Genomic DNA, 23,299 nt, shown 5'->3' with positions numbered 1-23,299 from the left:
ATTATTTTGTTTGTGTAATTTTTTATTTATCTATATTTATTTATTAAGAATAATTTTAATATTTCAATCTTTAATAATGCTAGAATTGCAAATCAATTTTTTTTGTCTCATTTATTTTGAACACGTGAAAATTAAAATTCTCTTAAAAATTGAAAATAACATTTTTATTATATGGTGAAAATTTAGATACAATCAATTTTACGTATAGTTGATATATAAGAACCGTTAAATGATTTAATTAATTTGACTAAATTTTCATTTTCAGATATAATCAACTTCACCTGAGTTTTCGGCTTATTGTATTCCAAACTAAAAAATTCTTTTGTTTGAGAATTCTATTCAAAGGTATTTCAAACACACTTTTATTTTCGATTTTTTGAATTACTAAAAAACAAAAGCAGAACACGCCTTCTCTCTCTCGCAAGTCACAATTCACCAACGAAAGCCCCCCTTATCTCTCTCTCACAATTCACCTGCCCATGCTAAACCCTATCAGAACGCCACCACTTTCGCCGCCGGCGGTGACAGACAGCGGTCGACGTCGTCGCCTCTCGAAGGTCTGATCGGCCCTCGCCTCCTGGATCCTCTTCTCCTCGACGTCGCCAGAAGGTCTGCTCGGAGTTGTTGGCGTCGCAGTTTCCATCGTCGTCATCAAGCCAGTCTCCGTCGTCGGCCCTGAACTCGTCTTCTCTGTCCTTGTCATCAAGCCCTCTCTCTCTCTGTCCGAGCTCACTTTCCTTCCTCCTTTGTCGCCGGTAAGCACGCTTCAATTTTTGTCGTTGCTAATTTTCTGAATTGGGGTTGATGGTTGATTTGAATGGTTGTTGTTAATTTTGTATTCTGAATTGGAGTTGTTACTAATGTTATTCTGAATTTAGTTTGGATGCTTGGTTTGGATTTTTTGCTTAATTTTTCTGATTTTCTGGCTTTGGAGGCTGAGTTTTCTGTTTTTGGATTCTCAGTTTTTTTTGTTGAATACTTATTAGAAGTCTGTTGAAATTTGTTGTGAGTTTAGTTGCTGATGTTTTGAGTTTTTGTGTAAGTTTATATTTTTTATCGTTGAAATTTTTTTTATTCTAAATTTTTGTTGTTGATTGATAAGTATTGTTGCTGATTACTTAATTAGAACTTAGAAATTATTTAGAAATGTTTTATTTTGTGAATTTTTAATGATAAAATACGTATAAGTTATTATGTCAAATTACAAAATTTTAAATTTTATTAGTTTAGACATAATAGAATTTGGACATTTGAAATTATATATTAAATTTTTAATAATTTGATTGTATATTTAATTAAATCGATTCAACTATGGTTCGATCTCGGTTGTACTATTGAATCATTGAATCTGTCACTTGACCGATTCGATTCTCACAACCTTTTAGTAATAAATACTTGAAATGTGCATTGGAGTTTTGTGTTGTCTCATGAACTGATCTCTGTTGTATTTTTTGTCTGGCTCTAAAATATTGATTTAAAAATCTTGTTAACATTTATATGCACTCTTTAGTTTATACTTTGTTGATCAGGGAGACATCTAAAGTAGTTCAGTGGTATTCAATTTTAAAAGCAATAAAATAAAAATAACTTATTATGAGAAAAAAGATAAAATCATATATAATTATTTAATTATGGCTGGCTTAACTAGTTATCTAACGGTTGAATCAGTAACCCATTAACCAAGCACTCTAACTGGATTGATTGTTGGTTTGGATTTGATAACTATGTTTTTAATTGTGATTGTGTTAGTACGTTGTTATTTGTTAGTGACACTAATCAAAGCAAATCATGCTTTGTTGAATGTTAAAGTCTTCTATTAAACAAGGTCAAAGAAACACTATTTCGACCCTATTTACGTTCTCTCGTTTAACTTAACTTTTGTGGTCGCTATTTTTCAATTATTTAATTTTAATTTGTGGTTTGAGATTTCAAATTATGCTGTTTTAATTTTAGTGTTGTTCTAATTTTAATTTGTGCAGTTCTAATTTTAGTTTAGTGTTCTCTGTTCTTATTTTATTTTTTTGTGATATTTCTGCAGTTTGATAATAGTAAAGTGACAGCATTCTTGAACAGAAGGTGGAGTTGATGAAGGTCTTGGTGAAAAATCGAAAAATCGAATCAAATCAATCAATTTCAATTCAGTTTGGTTGGCCTAAAAAAATCAAACCAAACAAAACCAAACCAATTAATTTTTTTACAATTGGATCGGATTTTTTTTTCCTAAAAACCAAACCAAACGGCGCTGCGAACACCCACAATATCCATATCTCCTCAACAGAAACAAAGGACACTAACCACGAATCCACAATTAGCATTGACCTGCCCTCGCCAGCTCACCTTCTTGAGCCACCGCCATGACCTCACCGAGTCTGCACAGATCATTTCTCCGCTCCCCCAAAACCCTAGTCACCCTGTCTTCTCACCGCATCATCTCCTTCAATTTTTCAAAAAACCCAAACCAACAATCTTTCTATTCTTCTCGCTCCAATTTCCCATTTGAGTCTCCATCTAGAGTCCAAAAGCTCATAGCTTCCCAATCGGACCCTCTTCTTGCCAAAGAAATCTTCGAATGCGCCTCTCGCCATCCCAACTTTCGCCATTCTTACTCTACCTACCTCATTCTCATCCTCAAATTGGGCCGCTCAAGGCAATTCTCCCTTGTCGATGACCTTGTTCGCCGCCTCAAATCCGAATCCTACCCAATCACTCCTACCCTGTTCTCCTACTTGATCAGAGTCTATGGCGAAGCTGATTTACCCGATAAGACCCTCAAAACCTTCTACACTATGCTTCAATACGGTTTCAAACCTTTGCCCAAACACCTCAACCGCATTCTTGCAATTCTTGTATCCCACCGCAACTTTGTTCGACCTGCATTCGATCTCTTCAGGGATGCTCATAGGCACGGTGTGTCACCCAATACTCACTCCTACAATATTCTCATGCGGGCTTTCTGTTTGAATGGAGATGTAAGCATTGCCTACCACCTATTCAACAAAATGTTTAAGAGAGATATTGTTCCTGATATCGAGTGTTACCGGATTCTGATGCAAGCGATGTGTAGGAAGAGTCAAGTGAATGGAGCTATGGATTTGTTTGAGGATATGTTGAACAAAGGGTTTGTTCCTGATTCTTTGACTTACACCACTTTGTTGAACAGTTTGTGTAGGAAGAAGAAGCTTAGAGAAGCTTACAAGCTTCTTTGTAGGATGAAGATCAAAGGGTGCAATCCTGACATAGTTCATTATAATACTGTTATATTGGGGTTCTGCAGGGAAGGGCGCGCCCATGATGCTTGTAAAGTTATTATTGATATGTAGAACAATGGGTGCTTGCCTAATGTTGTGTCATATCGAACTTTGGTTGGTGGGTTATGTGACAAAGGAATGCTTGATGAGGCAAATAACTATATGAAGGAGATGCTGTCTAAAGGTTTTTCTCCGCATTTTGCTGTTATTCATGGCCTAGTAAAGGGTTTCTGCAATGTTGGTAAGATTAAGGAAGCTTGTGGAGTTCTAACCAAATCGCTTGAGCATGGGGAAGCTTCTCATATGGATACCTGGGCGATCATAATACCTTTAATATGTGATGTGGACGATGGTGTGAGGTGCAGAGATGTTTTGGAGCAAGTTCTCAAGATTGAAATAACAGGTCATACTAGAATAGTGGATGCTGGCATTGGTTTGGAGAACTACTTAATTAGGAAGATACGAGCCAATCCAAGAGCATCTTAATGCAGGTTTTTGTCCCCCATGTTGGACCAGCTTCATTTTTAGTTGAAAATGGGTTTAAACTCTATCTGTGGAGTGCAGACACGCTTATTATTTAATTGCAAAGATGCATGAACCAGAACAAAATGTAGTCAGCTTGATGGCCTTCATCTCAACAAAGGCAATTTCAGATTTATGGCCTTCAGCTCAGCAAAGGCAATTTCAGATTCATGAGAGGGAGACATTTGGACGTCTTAGGACAAGCTGTCCTCAGTAAGGGTGCCCCAACATGCAACATGAGGAGTGAGCACTTTGGAAATGCTACAAGATGCTGCAGAGGACAATGTGGCTCAAGGCAGATGTTCTTGTCTTCTTGACTAGCGTAATTTGATTGTTGGGCCTACTTGCATCAGTGAATGTGTTCCCGTGGGTACTGGACTCCTGGAGAAGCCGTGCAGCATTCTCCTGTAAGTATAGTGGTAGTTGGCTAGTGGCTGAAATAGGCAGATTCTGCTCATGTGACATTAGTGTTTGTCGAAGCTAGAACTTGTAATAATGGACAGTTCTAAAAATGCCTTAACATGGAAGCTTCATGGAAATCGCCAATTGTTTTTGTTATTGAAAATAATTTATGGGCTATTTGGAATTTGGATGTCACATCGGCAACTTCAATTCCTCAGGAATGGAAGAACAGACCAGCATTTGGAATGCCAGGAATTCAGGTTGATCGAATACATGTTTTGAAGTTCAGGGAAGTCGGAAATGATGCATAAGAAAGAATTCCAAACCAAAGAATTCATTTGATATGGTTTGAGCAGTCGTATTGTAATTACAGTAGTTTTTTATACATGATAATGATAATAATATGTCATTTTCCTTGTTGGTGATGTTTCTCTCTTGAATGCAGAGAACCTTGCCTTTTTGAGTAAAAATTAACGTCTAACAAGTAACAATGCTTCTAGACAAGAATGTCATTTATGAAACGCATTATGAGGTTCTCAACGTCAAGGAAGATTCAAGTTATGAAGAAATCTGTGCTAGTTACTGCTCCGCCATACTCAGCTTACATCCTGATAAGCTATTGAAATCTTCTGATGCATCCGGCAGCAATCAAACTAGTGGAGATAGATTTCTCAAAGTACAAAAGGCGTGGGAAGTTCTTGGCGATTCAAGCTCTTGTTTATTTTATGATAATGAGCTTCGAAGTTCAAGGCGTGATGTCTAGGCTGTTGATGTTGCAGAAGATTTAAGCTTAGAGGATATGATGGCTGAAGATGACGGAGAAGCATTGGAACTGTTTTATCAATGCAGATGTGGAGATTACTTCTCTATAGACTCATTGGAATTGCATAAAATAGGGTATTCCTTATTGAGGGATGAAAGTAGAATATCTATATTGAACAATGATTCTTTGTTAGGATTACTTATTCTTCCCTGCGGATTATGTTCTCTAAAAACTGGTCTGGTAATCAATATGGATGGACATTGAAATTGTTTACATATTTTTTTGTGGTGGTGACAATGATTGAGAATTTGAAGTTATTAACATTTTTTATATGAAGAGAGCAAACCAATAATATCTCCTCCTTGGATAAAAGTTCATATAGCATAAACTTGAGTGCCATTTGAAATGTAGAATTTGGATTATATGAAGTTAATTTTGGTCTCAAGTATGCTGACTCACTATAATGACTCTGAGTAAAATGTTTATGGCTAAATGTAAGGATTTAGAATATGATATTCACCTTCTGTAAGTATGAATATGCAAAATTTAATTGAAGTGTGATATTATTTTGTTGATGAGTCATTACTTATACATACAATCTATTTGCAAATTGACTATTATTATGTACAAGGAACTTCTAATTTCCATGCTGGATAAATCATGAGTTTTCTTTTTTTTTTTTTCCTTCAGTTCCAGTAATCTAGAGAACCACTTTTTATCAACATAGGCCTGACTTTGTCCACTTGAAACTGAAAAACCAAAACAAACTTTCATTAGTTTTAGTTGAATATTTTACTTGGTGCCTCTTGTATGTATGATAGCAATAAAAAAGGTAAGAAAATTTGAAAAGCAATAAACAGTGGCCTCATTGTTAAGTTTTCAATCTTATCTTTTTGAAAATTGGAGGTGCTTACATAGTATTGTACCCTCAGATTTCTGACACAACTCAGAGCAAGTATCCTGCAAATTAATACGTGAAAAAAGAAATTAAAGCTTCTAAAATAAGAACTTACATGTATTGTTTTCAATCCTTCTTAATCTTTATATATAATGGTGGTAAAAGCTGTATCCATTCAAAGCATAGTATGTCACAACATAGATAATACCTAAAGTTGACAATAAAATCTTATATTCTTTTGAAAAGTTTTACTAAGTTTTGGAATTGCAAAGAAGGAAAAACCAAAACAAGCTTTTCAAATTTATATGCATAAAGGGAGTCGCAAAGATGATGAAACTCAATGGATTTAAACGACTAAACCTTTAGATCATAGAAGTTTTGATACCATGTCATGAACTACTTCTTCCAAAAGTTTAAGTTTATAAGAAGAAGTACATTAATATTATATCTCTAAACTCTATTATAACTCTCTCAAATACTAGAAAGGAAGGAGAAGAGGGTAGAGATCAAATTCAAAATATCAAAGATACTGCAAAAAAAATATAACAACCAACAATGATCCATGCATAATAATCTGAGTGGAAAAAAAGAAGAAAAAAGAAAGAGAATGCCACATTGTGAACATACAGGTGCCACACTTTCTAATGAATGATGTCATAACTCTTCCATCCACTGATAAGCCAAAGCTTGCATGCTGGCATTACCATGCACAAGCATTGACAAGTGACTAATCAGACTAAATTTGAAAATTTTGGAGCATGAATTCTAGGTCAATGTATGAACACATAAGTAAACATATTTCAATACCATGTCAGTAACAAATTTGAATCTAAGTTGCTACTCAAACATCAAAATGAAATACTCTGGAACCACCTTTTGAATGTTGAGTTTGATGAATAGTTGTGCATCCTTGTGTTGCTCATTATCATCAATCAAATCCTGTAACTGCAGGTCTTGCAATGATACATCATAGTTGCTTGTCCAATCCCCATGATATCGGCCGTCACCCTGCTTGCGTTCTTGCCAATCTAAGTTTGATCACACACAATTGCTAACTTCAGAATATGAAGCAGAAAAAGAGAAGATGGAAGACACCACCTTGTATTACAATTTTTGCTTTGTATATATATCATAGAGATCAGCTTTGATACACTATTAGCATAGAAATTTGAATCTTTTAAGGTGACCAATTTGCTTGAAAAAGCAAGCTTACTGTATTGTACTCTCAACTTATTGAGATATATTTAGATGATACTTTGTTTGTTTCACAATATCTATCACTTTGTAAGTTTTGGAATATTCATAAGTCAATTATACAATTTATTACCAGATTTATTGAATTACAAATGTATCAAATTTCCAAATTTACTCTAATAATCAACTGTTCAACATATTCAAGATACATAAGCACACATAGAAACAAACAAACAAACAAGGGTGAAGAACTTAAAGAGAAGGTAGTGAAGAATGAAGAGTGAAGAAAATAGTTAATTAGTTAGTTACCAATGGAGAGTGGAAGTTATCATTTCTTTTGGTAGAGGCGACGGCATTGTTGGAATGAGTGAGAGTTCAACTGAGAGTGTAACCTGATGGTGTTGGAATGGTGGCATGGATTGAAAACTGAATTGAAGATCCTTGGGGACACCAAATTTGAAGCTTTGGTCAGAACAAAGGATAACTCACTGAAAAGAAGAGAACAACACAAGTGATATTTATCTTTGGTTTTATGGGTTGAAACCAAGGTTGCGAGAACCGAACCAGTTAATGAATCGGTCGAGTGACTAGTTTAATGATTTAATAGTCTAACCGAAGCGAACTGTAATTAAACCGGATTAATTAAATATAAATGAAATTATTAAAAATTTAATATATAATTTTAAAATGCATAATGTTTCATCTTTAAAACAAAAAATTTTTAATCAGTTTCTAATCAACAAGGCAACAACTAAAATATTAACACAGAATCAAAACAACAGTACAAAATTAAGTAAGAAAGTTAACAACAATCAACAATAATTGAAGCAGAACAAAAACAATAATCAACAATCAACCCCTAATTTTTTCCAATGATTACATATAGTGATACAAATACATGTATTTTGAAAAACTCTGTTCGTTGTTCCAGTAACAGAAAAGCTTAAAGAAGCTTGAATCTAGAATTGAACAACTATATCTGAGCTTTGAGGTGTTAAACAATCCATCAAAAGAGTGAGATTTCAGAAATAAAAACACTTCTATTCTATCACGAGCATAAATATCTTCATCAAGGCACCCTCACATTCAATTAAATAAAACATATCTTCTGCTACAAGACCTGTAGATTTAATAAACAAAAGATATATCATGTATGCATTGTGGCAATTCAGCAATGGAATAAACATTTAGAAGGATAATATATTAATATTAGCCTTAACTAATATGAAAGAGCAAAAGCTAACTTCCAACACGTAATATTCCATGATAGTTGATTACAAAGTCAAAATGCAGGAGCCTTAAAATGAAAGATTTGTTGTGCTTCAGAAAAAAGGAATACAAATAAAATTTCATCTCAGTGAATCACAAGTTCGACAAAGTTAAGAAGCAACAATCTTAATAGTTGTGTATAACTGGAGTATCAAGAAAAGTTCAACAGAATCATTCAATTCAACTATTATTTCAGAAAAACAGCAACTCAGAACAAGCAAAAAATAACAAAATCAGTATTAACTACTATTAACTCAGCAACTCAGAAGCAGATAATCAGTAAACCTAGTCTTATTAACAAAGGTATTAACACAATCAGCAACTCAGTATTATTAACAAAAGTACAAAACAAGCAAAAATAATTTCAAGCAGCAGTGCTTACCAGCGGCGAGAGAGGAAAGGAAGTGACGGCGACGGAGGAATGGGAACTGACGGCAATGGAGGAACCAAAGAGAGCTCGGACAGAGAGCGAGAGAGAGATCGAAGAGGGACGTTGAGCTCGGACAAAGACAGGGAGAGAGAGAGAGCTCGAAGAGACCACGACCGACCAACCCTTCGCGACGGCGACGCCCCGAGCTCACGCAGACCTTCCTGCGATGACAGGAGAGGAACCGGGACGAGCAGAGCTTCCACACGCGACGCGGGTGGGTTGGGTATTGGGCATTTCTGAATTTTTTTTTTGAAATTCAAAACGGCGTTGTATCCGTCACTCTCAAAAAACAATTTGCTACGATTATTATTGTTATCCTAAGTTCAACCAAATAGATCCAAGAAGCAGACGTAGCGTCACGCGTGATGAAGAAAAAGAAGAAGGAGAAGAAAGCATGAAGAAGGATCCCGTGAATCTAATGAATTTGATTAAACTTGATTGGTTAAATCACTTAGATGTGGAGTTTTATTGATAAAAAAAATTCGATCGATTTCAGCAATTCATTGGTAATCACCGATTCAGCCGATTCTTAGACCAATTTTTTGCAACGCAGTTTTCATCATCACTCGAACTAACCGAATGATCGGTTTCTAATTAACTCGGTTAAATCGAACAATTCGATTCAGTTTTCAGAACTAAGATTTTTCATATCCATAGTTTTTCAACTGTGTTTACATGTTTTTTTCTTTTTCTCCTCTTCATTTTTTTTGTATTATTTTCTTTCTCTCTTTTTTTTTTTTGGGTCATTTTCTTCTCCTTCTCTTACATCTTTTATTTTATCTCATTCTATTTCTTATCTTTATTTTTTATATTTTGAAAAATTTTATGAAAAAAAATAAAAAACTCTATTTAATATGTCATCGTTTAAAAATTTATTATCAAAATATCACATTTTTTAAAATTATTTATCTTAATATCACTTTTTTACTATGGTAGCATTTTATATTTTTTTTTTTTTTGCTTGTTGACTAGAGATGCCTAATTCGACAAAAAAATGATATCGATATAAACAATTTGAAAATGGTAATAATATGGTAATAAATTTTTAGAACAATGATGTATTAAAAAACTACAAAAAAAAATAATAAAGAAGAATAAAAATGGATAAAAAATAAATGGGAGCTTGCTTAATGTTGTGTCATATCGAACTTTGGTTGGTGGGTTATGTGACAAAAGAATGCTTAATGAGGCAAATAACTACATGAAGGAGATGCTCTCTAAAAGTTTTTCTCCATATTCTGTTGTTATTCATGGCCTAGTAAGGTATTTCTGCAATGTTGGTAAGATTGAAGAAGCTTGTGAAATTCTAACCAAATTGCTTGAGCATGGAGAAGCTCCTCATATGTCAAAACGGTGCCGTATCCGTCACTCTCAAAAAACAATTTGCTACGAATATTATTGTTATCCTAAGTTCAACCAAATAGATCCAAGAAGCAGACGTAGGGTCACGCGTGAATAAGAAGAAGAAAGCATGAAAAAGGATCCCGTGAATCTAATGGATTTGATTAAACTTGATTGGTTAAATCACTTAAATGTGGAATTTTATTGATAAAAAAAAATTCGATCGATTTCGACAATTTATTGATAATCACCGATTCAGTCGATTCTTAGACCAATTTTTTACAACGCAGTTTTCATCATCACTCGAAGTCTCGAACTAATCGAATGATCGGTTTTTAATTAACTCGGTTAAACCGAATAATTCGATTCAGTTTTCAAAACTAAGATTTTTCATATTCATAGTTTTTCAACTGTGTTTACATGTTTTTTTCTTTTTCTCCTCTTCATTTTTTTTGTATTATTTTCTTTCTCTCTTTTTTTTTTTTGGGTCATTTTCTTCTCCTTCTCTTACATCTTTTATTTTATCTCATTCTATTTCTTATCTTTATTTTTTATATTTTGAAAAATTTTATGAAAAAATAAAAAACTCTATTTAATATGTCATCGTTTAAAAATTTATTATCAAAATATCACATTTTTTAAATTATTTATCTTAATATCACTTTTTTACTATGGTAGCATTTTATATTTTTTTTTTTTTTGCTTGTTGACTAGAGATGCCTAATTCGACAAAAAATGATATCGATACAAACAATTTGAAAATGGTAATAATATGGTAATAAATTTTTAGAACAATGATGTATTAAAAAAACTACAAAAAAAATAATAAAGAAGAATAAAAATGGATAAGAAACAAATGGGAGCTTGCTTAATGTTGTGTCATATCGAACTTTGGTTGGTGGGTTATGTGACAAAAGAATGTTTAATGAGGCAAATAACTACATGAAGGAGATGCTCTCTAAAGGTTTTTATCCATATTCTGTTGTTATTCATGGCCTAGTAAGGTATTTCTGCAATGTTGGTAAGATTGAAGAAGCTTGTGGAATTCTAACCAAATCGCTTGAGCATGGAGAAGCTCCTCATATGGATACCTAGGCGATCATAATACCTTTAATATGTGAAGTGGACGATGGTGTGAGGAGCAGAGATATTTTGGAGCAAGTTCTCAAAATTGAAATAAAAGGTCATACTAGAATAGTGGATGTTGGCATTGGTTTGGAGAACTACTTAATTAGAAAATACGAGCCAATCCAAGAGCATCTTAATGCAGTTTTTGTCCCCCATATTGGATCAGCTTCATTTTTAGTTGAAAATGGGTTTAAACTCTATCTGTGAAGTGCAGACATGCTTATGATTTAATTATAAAGTTGCATGAACTCATTATAATGCAGAACAAAATGTAATAAGCTTGGTGGCCTTCAGCTCAACAACGGTAATTTCAGGATCATGAGAGGGAGACATTTGGACGTCTTAGGGCAAGCTGTCCTCAGTAAAGGTACTCCAACATGCAACATGAGGAGTTAGCACTTTGGAAAGGCCACAAGGTGCTGCAAAGGACAATGTGGCTCAAGGCAGATATTCTTGTCTTCTTGACTAGCGTAATTTGATTGATGGGCCTACTTGCATTAGTGAAGGTGTTCCCGTGGATATCGAACTACTAGAGAAGTCGTGCAGCATTCTCCTGCAAGTATAGAGGTAGTTGGCTAGTGGCTGAAATAGGCAGATTCTGCTCATGTGACATTGGAGTTTGCCAGAGCTAGAACTTGTAATAATGGATGGTTCTAAAAATGCTTTAACATGGAAGCTTCCTGAAAATTGGCAATTGTTTTTGTTATTAAAAATAATTTATGGGCTATTTGGAATTCGGATGTAACATCTCACAGAAACTTTAATTTCTCAGGAATGGAATAACGGATCAGCATTTGGAATGCCAGAGATTCAGGGTTGATCGAATACATGTTTTGAAGTTTAGGAAAGTCTAAAATAATGCATAAGAAAGAGCCAGAAGAGAAGGAACTTTATAAACCTAACTACTTAGTAGAGGTCAGTAGTTATTCTTTTTCTTTTTCTCCCTCATTTATCACCAATGTTTGTGGAACTAGTGTCAATAATGACAAGATTACAATAACCATGTATATCCATGTGATATACTTACGAGGACAAAGTATTTGATGCATATTTTTATGAGAGTTATATTTGATGGAGTTGCCTTAAATATTTACAGAATTGTCCCAATTTATTTTTTGTATTTACCCATTAGAGACAAAACTTCATATATTCTTTAAAAAACTCCACACATGCTTACAAAATTAGTAACACTCGTCCAAGCTAAGAACAAAAAGAACAAAGATAATAAAATAAACTACCTTCGAGTCTACACGATGAAGTGCATCTCCCTCGAACTTGGTAGTATCAGCAACACTTGTCTAAACTAAGAACAAGAAGAATAGAGACAATCAAATGAACAATCCTCGAGCCCAGCCGAAGACGTGCATCTCCCCTTGGGAGTGAGAGCACGTGGGAGGATCAAACTTAGTATCAGCAACACTCGTCCAAACTAAGATCAAGAAGAATAGAAACAATAAAATGAACTAGCCTCGAGTCCACCCGAAAACGTGCATCTCCCTCGAACTTGGTAGTATCAGCAACACTCCTCCAAGCTAAGAACAAGAAGAACAGAGACAACAAAATAAACTACCCTCGAGGCCGCCCGAAAACGTGCATCTCTCCTTGGCATTGAGAGCATGCCGACAGAGCGGGGTAGTAGTAGTGGTATCAGCAACACTTATGTAAGCTAAGAACAAGAACAGAGACAATAAAAAGAATTACCCTCGAGCCCACCCGAAGACGTGCATCACCCCCTGGCAATGAGAGCACGCGGGTGGATCGAACTTATTAGTAGTAGCAGAACCCTCGAGCCCACCCGAAGATGAGCACACGGACAGATGAAAGTAGTAGTAGTAGTAGTAGTAGTAGTAGTAGTAGTAGTAGTAGTAGTAGTAGTATCAACAACACTCGTCCAAACTAAGAACAAGAAGAATAAAGACAATAAAATAAACTACCTTCGAGCCCACCTGAAGACGTGCATCTCCCTCCGGTAGTGAAAGCACACGGACGGATCGAACTTGGTAGTAGTAGTAGCAGCAGCAGCAGCAGCAGTAGTAGTATCAGCAACACTTGTCCAAGCTAAGAACAAGAAGAACAGAGAAAATAAAATTACCGACCATCAAGCTCACCCGAAGACGTGCATCTTCCCCTGACAGTGAGAGCACGCGGGCGAAGTGGGGGATCGAACTTGGTAGTAGTAGAAGTATAGTAGATCCGTGGGCCGCGCATAGTCTCCATTTTAAAGCTATTTTGGCATTAATTATTTATAAATTCTAGCACTTCAGATTACATGTTGCAATTAATTAATTTTTTCAAATTACTATTATTGTTTTCCTTTCTTCATGAATGAGATTAACTGGATTTTGGAACAATACCTTCAGTTTTCTTACTTATCACGAGATTTGAATCTATGTTTATATTCTTTTTGAGATTAGCCTAACTGATGTAGAACATGGGTTTTAATTTACGCTATTGTTTTTCTCCTAATTTTTTATTTCCTGATAAGCAAAACAAATGCATTTTGTAACAACAAGTTTTAAACAATCTGCATAACACATTTTTGTAGTCTTCATTTAGAATATTGAATAGTATATTTGGTCAAAATTATTATGAAATTCTGATGCTAAGAGTAGTATTCATTCTCTTATTTTGCTGTGAATTTTCCTTCTCTGATAACATGTCTAGTTAATTATGATGAACTTGTCTTTGAGGAGGATTTGTTAAGTCTTCATATTAGTGAACCTGGTTGAGATAATTACTATCTGATCAAAACTTCTTTCTTGATGGTAGACATTGAAACAAGAATTCGAGAAGAGAGGATGATCATGTATATGCAGAAATTATATCATCAATGACAATAATAACTACTTGAGTTTGACTTTGAATAATTTTTTAATTAGACAATAACTTATTGAGCCACTAAATGAAAGACATTTCTTTGTTTATTGGGATTGCATAACTCATTTAGTGCACAAATATAACCATAGTTCAAAGAATGGAATTATTATTTAAGTATTTTTAAGTTTATTTATTTATGTATTCCTTTAATATAAACACCGATTATGGTTTGGCATTTGGACAAAGGTCCAAATTTCATGCTGGATTACCCATTAAATTGAATTTGCATTATTCTTTATATAGCAAAAATGCACATCAAGGATACTTTTATTACCCCTTAAGCTTTGTTGAATATTCAAGTCTTCTACTAAACAGGGTCAAAGAAACACTATTAATGTTCTCTCATTTAACTTAACTTTTGTGGTTGCTGTTTTTCAATTATTTAATTTTAATTTGTGGTTTGAGGTTTCAAATTATGCTGTTTAAATTTTAGTGTTGTTTTAATTTTAATTTGTATTGTTCTAATTTTAGTTTAGTGTTTTCTGTTCTTATCTTATTTTTTTGTGATATTTCTGCAGTTTGATAATAGTAAAGTGACAGCATTGGTGAAACAGAAGGTAAAGTTGACGAAGGTCATGGTGAAAAACTGAAAAATCAAATCAAATAAATCAATTTCATTTCAATTTGGTTCACCTTGAAAAAATCAAACGAAACCAAACCAATTAATTTTTTTACAATAGGATCGAATGTTTTTTTTCCCCTAAAAACCAAACCAAACCGTGCAGCGAACACCCACAGTGTCCATATCTTCTCAACAAAAATGAAGGACACTAACCACGAAAATACGACAACCACAATTAGCATTAACTTGCCCTCGCCTGTTCACCTTCTTGAGCCACCACCATGACCTCACCGATTCTGCCTATATCATTTCTCTGCCCCACCAAAATCCTAACCACCCTGTCTTCTCATCGTATCACTCCTTCAATATCTCACAAAACACAAACCAACAATCTTTCTATTCTTGTCGCTCTAATTCCCCAATTGGGTTTCCATCTAGAGTCCAGAAGCTCATAGCTTCCCAATCGGACCTTCTTCTCGCCAAAAAAAATCTTCGAATGTGCCTCTCACCATCCCAACTTTTGCCATTCTCACTCTACCTACCTCATTCTCATCCTCAAATTAGGCCGCTCAAGGCAATTCTCCCTTGTCGATGAGCTTCTTCGACACCTCAAATCCGAATCCTAGCCAATCACTCCTACCTTGTTCTCCTACTTGATCAGAGTCTATGGCGAAGCTGATTTACCCGATAAGGACATCAAAACCACCTACACTATGCTTCAATACGGTTTCAAACCTTTGCCCAAATACCTCAACCGCATTCTTGAGATTCTTGTATCCCATTGCAACTTTGTTCGACATGCATTCGATCTCTTCAGGGATGCTCATAGGCACGGTGTGTCACCCAATACTCAGTCCCACAATATTCTCATGCCGGCTTTTTATTTGAATGGAGATATTAGCATTGCCTACCACCTATTCCACAAAATGTTTAAGAGAGATATTGTTCCTGATATCAAGTGTTACCAAATTCTGATGCAGGCGATGTGTAGGAAGAGTCAAGTGAATGGAGCTGTGGATTTGTTGGAGGATATGTTGAACAAAGAGTTTGTTTCTGACTCTTTGACTTACACCACTTTGTTGACCAGTTTGGGTAGGAAGAAGAAGCTTAGAGAATCTTACAAGCTTCTATGTAGGATGAAGATCAAAGGGTACAATCCTGACATAGTTCAGTATAATACTATAATATCGGGGTTCTACAGGAAAGGGAGCGCTCATGATGCCCGTAAAGTTATTGCTAATATGCAGAACAATGAGTGCTTGCCTAATGTTGTGTTATATCGAAGTTTGGTTGGTAGGTTATGTAACAAAAGAATACTTGATGAGGCAAATAACTACATGAAGGAGATGCTGTCTATAAGTTTTTCTCTGCATTTTGCTTTTATTCATGGCCTAGTAAAAGATTTCTGCAATGTTGGTAAGATTGAGAAAGCTTGTGGAGTTCTAACCAAATTGCTTGAGCATGGAGAAGCTCCTCATATGGAAAACTAGGGAATTATAATACCTTTAATATGTGAAGTGGATGATGGTGTGAGGAGCAGAGATATTTTGGAGCAAGTTCTCAGGATTGAAATAATATGTCATACTAGAATAGTGGATGCTGACATTGGTTTGGAGAACTACTTAATTAGGAAGATACGAGCCGATCCAAAAGCATTTTAATGCAGGCTTTTATCCCCCATGTTGAATCAGCTTCATTTTTAGTTGAAAATGGGTTTAAACTCTATCTGTAGAGTGCAGACACGTTTATGATTTAATTACAAACATGCATGAACTCATTATAATGCAGAACAAAATGAAGCTATCTTGGTGGCCTTCAGCTCAGCAAAGGCAATTTCAGAATCATGAAAGGGAGACATTTGGACGTCTTAGGACAAGCTGTCCTCAGTAAGGGTGTCTCAACAAGCAACATGAGAAGTGAGCACTTTGGAGAGGCCACAAGGTGCTGTAGAGGACAATGTGGCTCAAGGCAGATGTTCTTGTCTTCTTGACTAGCGTAATTTGATTAATGGGCCTACTTGCATCAGTGAAGGTGTTCCCATAGATACTGGACTACTGGAGAAGCTGTGTAGCATTCTCCTATAAGTATAGAGGTAGTTGGCTAGTGGCTGAAATAGGCAGATTCTGCTCATGTGACACTGGTGTTTGTCGGAGCTAGAACTTGTAATAATGGATGGTTCTAAAAATGCCATAACATGGGAGCTTAATGAAGATTAGCAATTGTTTTTGTTTTGGAAAACAATTTATGGGCTATTTGGAATTTGGATGTCACATCTCACGACAACTTCAATTTCTCAGGAATGGAATAACGGACTAGCATTTGGAATTTCAGGGATTCAGGTTGATCGAATATTGTTTTGTAGTTCAGGAAAGTCGGAAATGATGCATAAGAAAGAGCCAGAGAAGATGGACTAACTATATAAACCTAACTACTTTATAGAGGTTAGTAGTTATTCTTTTTCTTTTCCTCCCTCATTTATCACCAATATTTGTGGAACTAGTGTCAATAATGATAAGATTACAAGAACCATATATATTCATGTGATATACTTACAAGGACAAAGTATTTGATGCATATTCTTATGAGAGTTACATTTGATGGAGCTGCCTTAAATATTTACAGAATTGTCCCAATTTATTTTTTGTATTTATCCATTAGAGACAAAACTTCATATATTCTTTAAACAACCCCGCACATGATTACAAAATTAGCAACACTTGTCCAACCTAAGAATAAAAAGAATAGAGATAATGAAATGAACTACCCTCGAGCCCAACTGAAACGTGCATCTCCTCCTGGCAATGAGAGGATGCTGGCAGATTGAACTTAGTATCAGCAACACTCATCCAAGCTAAGACCAAGAAAAATAGAGACAAAATGAATTAGCATCGAACCCACCCGAAGACGTGCATCTCCCTCGAACTTGGTTGTATCAGCAACACTCCTCCAAGGTAAGAACAAGAAGAATAGAGACAATAAAGTGAACTATCCTTGAGCCTACCCGAAGATGTGCATCTCCCTCTGGCAGTGAGAGCACGTCGGTAGAACGGGATAGTAGTAGTGGTATCACCAACACTCGTCCAAGCTAAGAACAAGAACAGAGACAAAAAACAGAACTACTCTCGAGCCCACCCGAAGACGTGCATCTCCCCCTGGCAGTGAAAGCACGCGGGAGGATCGAAAGTTATAGTAGTAGTAGTAGTATTAGCAAAACTCGTCCAAGCTAAGAACAAGAAGAACAGAGACAATAAAATGAACTACCCTCGAGCCCACCTGAAGACGTGCATTAGTAGTTGTAGTTGTAGTAGTACCTATGTCAATCTCGATCCATGGGTCGATCATAGTCTCCGTTTTAAAGCTATTTTTTCTTTAGTTATTTATAAATTCTAATACTTTAGAATTTTTTCAAATTACTATTATTGTTTTCCTATCTTAATGAATGAAATTAATTGGCTTTTGGAATAATACCTTCAATGTTCTTACTTATCATGAAATTTGAATCTATGTTCATATTCTTCTTGATATTAGCCTAATTGATATAGTATATGGGTTTTAATTTATGCTATTGTTTTTCTTCTGATTTCTCAATTTTGGATAAGCAAAACAGATGCACTTTGTAACAACAAGTTTTAAGCAATCTGCATAACACGTTTTTATAGTCTTCATTTAGAATATTGAATAGTCTATTTAGTCAAAATTATTGTGAAACCCTGTTACTGGAGAGTAGTATTTGTTCTCTTGTTTTGCTGTGAATTTTCCTTCTCTAATAATATGTCTAGTTAATTATGATGAACTTGTCTTTGAGGAGGATTTGTTAAGTCTTCATATTAGTGAACCTGGTTGAGATAATCACTACCTGATCAAAACTTCTTTCTTGATGGTAGGCATTGAAACAAGAATTCAAGAAGAGAGGATGATCGGGTATATACAGAAATCATATCATCAATGGCAACAATAACTACTTGAGTTTGACTTTGAATAATTTTTTAATTAGACCATAACTTATTGAGCCACTGAATAAAAGACATTTCTTTGTTTATTGGAATTGCAGAACTCATTTAGTGCACAAAACCCTGTCTTCGCATCGCATCATCTCCTTCAATTTCTCACAAAACCCAAACCAACAATCTTTCTATTCTTCTCGCTCCAATTCCTCATTGGGTCTCCATCTAGAGTCCAGAAGCTCATAGATTTCCAATCAGACCCTCTTCTCGCAAAAAAAAAATCTTCAAATGTGCCTCTCACCATCCCAATTTTTGCCATTCTTACTCTACCTACCTCATTCTCATCCTCAAATTGGGCCGCTCAAGGTAATTCTCCCTTGTCGATGACCTTGTTTGACACCTCAAATCTGAATCCTACCCAATCACTCCTACCCTGCTCTCCTACTTGATGAGAGTCTATGGCGAAGCTAACTTACCCGACAAGGCCCTAAAAACCATCTACATTATGCTTCAATACAGTTTTAAGCCTTTGCTCAAACACCTCAACCGCATTCTTGAGATTCTTGTATCCCACCGCAACTTTGTTCAACCTGCATTCGATCTCTTCAGGGATGCTCATAGGCACGGTGTCTCACCCAATACTCAATCCTACAATATTCTCAAGCAAGCTTTCTGTACGAATGGAGATATTAGCATTGCCTACCACCTGTTCAACAAAATGTTTAAGAAAGATATTTTTTCTGATATCGAATGTTACCGGATTCTGATGCTGGTGATGTATAGGAAGAGTCAAGTGAATGGAGCTGTAGATTTGTTGGAGGATATGTTGAACAAAAGGTTTGTTCCTGACTCTTTGACTTACACCACTTTGTTGACCAGTTTGGGTAGGAAGAAGAAGCTTAGAGAATCTTACAAGCTTCTTTGTAGGTTGAAGATCAATGAGTGCAATTCTGACATAGTATATTATAATACTGTTATTTTGGGGTTCTACAGGGATGGGTGTGCCCATGATGCCTGTAGAGTTATTACTGATATGCAGAACAATGGGTGCTTGCCTAATGTTGTGTCATATCGAACTTTGGTTGGTGGGTTATGTGACAAAGGAATATTTGATGAGGTAAATAACTACATGAAGGAGTTGTTGTCTAAAGGTTTTTCTCCGAATTTTGCTGTTATTCATGGCCTAGTAAACAGTTTCTGCATTGTTGGTAAGATTGAAGAAGTTTGTGGAGTTCTAACCAAATCGCTTGAGAATGGGGAATCTCTTCATATGAATACCTGAGTGATCATAATACCTTTAATATGTGAAGTGGACGATGGTGTGAGGAGCAGAGATGTTATAGAGCATGTTTTCAAGATTGAAATAACAGGTCATACTAGTATAGTGGATGCTGACATTGGTTTGGAGAACTACTTAATTAGGAAGATACGAGCCAATCCAAAAGCATCTTAATGCAGATTTTTGTCCCCCATGTTGGATAGCTTCACTTTTAGTTGCAAATATGTTTAAAACTCTATCTGTGAAGTGTAGACACGCTTATGATTTATTTGCAAAGATACATGAACACATTATAATGCATAACAAAAAATAGTAAGTTTAGTGGCCTTCAGCTCAGCAAAAGCAATTTCAAAATTATGAGAGGGAGACATTTGGACGTCTTAGGACAGGCTGTCCTCAATAAGAGTCTCCCAACATGCAACATGAGGATTGAGCACTTTAGAAAGGCCACAAGGTACTGTAGAGGACAATGCGGCTCAAGGCAAATGTTCTTGTCTTCTTGACTAGTGTAATTTGATTGATGGGACTACTTGCATCAATGAAGGTGTTCCCGTGGACACTGAACTATTGGTGAAGCCGTGCAGCATTCTCCTATAAATATAGAGGTAGTTAGCTAGTGGCTAAAATAGGCAGATACTGCTCATGTGACATTGGTGTTTGCCGGAGCTAGAACTTATAATAATGGATACTTCTAAAAATGTCTTAACATGGAAGCTTCATGGAAATTGGCAATTATTTTTGTTATGAAAAATAATTTATGGGCTATTTAAAATTTGGATGTCACATCTCACGGCAACGTCAATTCCTTAGGAATGGAAGAACGGACCGTTATTTGGAATACCAGGGATTCAGGTTGATCGAGTACATGTTTTGAAATTCAGGAAAGTCGAAAATGATGCATAAGAAAGAGCCAGAGGAGATGGACCAACTTTATAAACCTAACTACTTTATAGAGGTTAGTAGTTATTCTTTTTCTTTTCCTCCGTCATTTATCACCAATGTTTGTGGAACTAGTGTCAATAATGAAAAGATTACAAGAACCATATATATCCATGTGATATACTTACGAGGACAAAGTATTTGATGCATATTTTTATGAGAGTTACATTTGATGGAGCTGCCTTAAATATTTATAGAATTGTCCTAATTTATTTTTTGTATTTATCCATTAAAGGCAAAACTTCATATATTCTTTAAACAACTCCGCACACGATTAAAAAATCAGCAACACTCGTCCAAGCTAAGAACAAGAAGAACAAAGACAATAAAATGAACTACCTTCGAGTCCACCCGAAGACGTGCATCTCCCTCGAACTTGGTAGTATCAGCAATACTTGTCCAAGTTAAGAACAAGAAGAACAGAGATAATCAAATGAGCTACCCTTGAACCCAGCCGAAGACATGCATCTCCCCCTGGGAGTGAGAGCACGCGGGTGGATCGAACTTAGTATCAGCAATACTTGTCCAAGCTAGGACCAAGAAGAACAGAGATAATAAAATGAACTAGTCTCGAGCTCACCCGAAGACGTGCATCTCCTTCGAACTTGGTAGTATCAACAACACTCCTCCAAGCTAAGAATAAGAAGAACAGAGACACCAAAATAAACTACCCTCGAGCTCCATCCAAAGACGTGCATCTCCCTCTAGCAGTGAGAGCACGCCGACTGAGCTGGGTAGTAGTAGTGGTATTAGCAATACTCATCCAAGCTATGAACAAGAATAAAGACAATAAAATAAACTACCATCGAGCTCACCCGAAGAAGTACATCTCCCCCTGGCAGTGAAAGGACGCGGGTGGATGGAACTTTGTAGCAGTAGCAGTACTCTCGAGCCCACCCAAAGACGAGCATGCGGGCGAATCGAAAGTAGTAGTAGTAGTATCAACAATACTCGTCCAAGCTAATAACAAGGAGAACAAAGACAATAATTATTTTAAATCATAATTATAAAATTGGACCGAAAAATCTCTCATCCAACCATCTTGCATAAAATCGATCAGAACCGGTAAGAACCAATTTGAACCATTTGGGTTTCATGAAAAACTGGTGAGGCCATTTTTAAAACCCAAACCAGATCAAAAAAATTTTTTGGTTTTTTTTTATAAATCCCCCAATGCGACTGCCATTTTAGTATGAATAAATGAAACCTAATTCAATGGCACCCCTAAATCATTTCCAACCTTAAGTCACACTCGGATGCTCAGAGCTTCGACTCACTCACCGCAACTCACAGAGCTTTACTCATACACTCACTCTCACCTCTCTCACTCATAGCACGGTTGCTGCCGATCATCACCCGTCACTCTCTTCGCCGGCTCCTCTGCCTTGTTCAAACGCCGTCAATGTTTGCTCGCCTCTGCTTCCTCCGTGCATGTGCCTCCTCCGACTGTGTCATCCTGGCCGTGACTCGCCTGTCTTTGCCTCAGCCTCAGCCTCGTGCCTCATTTGGCTCTGCTTCTTCCATCGTCATCGTGTTGGCTATTCTGCAGGCTCTGCTCTAGTCCTCTTCGAAGCTCTTTCTCCGTCGAAGCTCCGCTCTTTTTCGCCGGCGGTATGATCTATAATGGTGCAATACGGCAACGACTCCAAGTTGAAAAATCGTCCCTGATTGTTTCTGACTTTTTTCTTCTACTGTAGGTGAGATTTTTTTTAGTTATTCTTAATTAATTTTTTATACTAGAATTTTGCTGTTTTAATGTATTGATGCTAATTGTATTTGTATATAAAATTAATTGGTTTAATTTGTAATAGTTTCAGATGAATTGTATTTGTATTTAAAACTAATTGATTTAATTTGTTGTTCTCTTTATTCTTTTCCTTTCTTGGGACTTGTATATCATTATGCTATTATTTTAGGTTATTATATCGTTGTATCAATTTATTTTTGTGCTTGAGGTTTAATTTTTAAGTGGTTAAATTCTTATCTTTTATTTTGCGATGGACAGATTTGACAAGATCATCAATAAGAAAATTTTTTCTACTGTGGTTTATGAGGATGATAAGGTACTCTCTCAGCCTTTGATCAAATCCTTAATTTTACTATGTTACAGCTTAAGTGTAGTCTAGTAGTGCCGTGAATGAATGCAGATGTAGGTGAAAGCAATGAAATAAAATTTAGTGCTAAATTTATATCTGATAACAAGAAATAATATTAACATTGAAGGCATACCTATATAAAAATAAAGAGTAAAAGAATATAAATCTGATTGAGTAACCTAAAAAAAATAAATGTCATGAGAAGGAGAAAGAAAATGAAGAAAAAATTTAAGTTATAGTACAAAAATGAACCTAAATTATACCATTTTGGATAAAAATATGATGTAAAAAAATAGAAAAATTTAAATATTTGAGAATAAATCTCAAACGATTTTTTAATATATCAAAAGTTTAACTTTTTAAAATAGTTATACTATTAATGTGAATGAATATTCTAAAATTAGAAG

At 35.6% G+C, this 23,299-nt stretch overlaps 5 pseudogenes; all 5 read left to right on the top strand.

Moving 5' to 3' along the window:
- On the top strand, window positions 365-4,591 carry LOC107621517 (annotated as a pseudogene).
- On the top strand, window positions 4,630-5,615 carry LOC107621100 (annotated as a pseudogene).
- Window positions 15,025-16,316, top strand: LOC107621102 (annotated as a pseudogene).
- LOC107621103 lies at window positions 17,390-20,047 on the top strand (annotated as a pseudogene).
- Window positions 20,214-23,299, top strand: part of LOC110268473 — a 5,259-nt pseudogene continuing 2,173 nt past the window's right edge.

This window comes from Arachis ipaensis, chromosome B10 (genome assembly GCF_000816755.2).
Source record: "Arachis ipaensis cultivar K30076 chromosome B10, Araip1.1, whole genome shotgun sequence".
Lineage (NCBI taxonomy): Eukaryota > Viridiplantae > Streptophyta > Magnoliopsida > Fabales > Fabaceae > Arachis > Arachis ipaensis.
The sequence above is the reverse complement of the archived record's forward strand: the minus strand, read 5'-3'. Positions and strand labels throughout refer to the sequence as shown.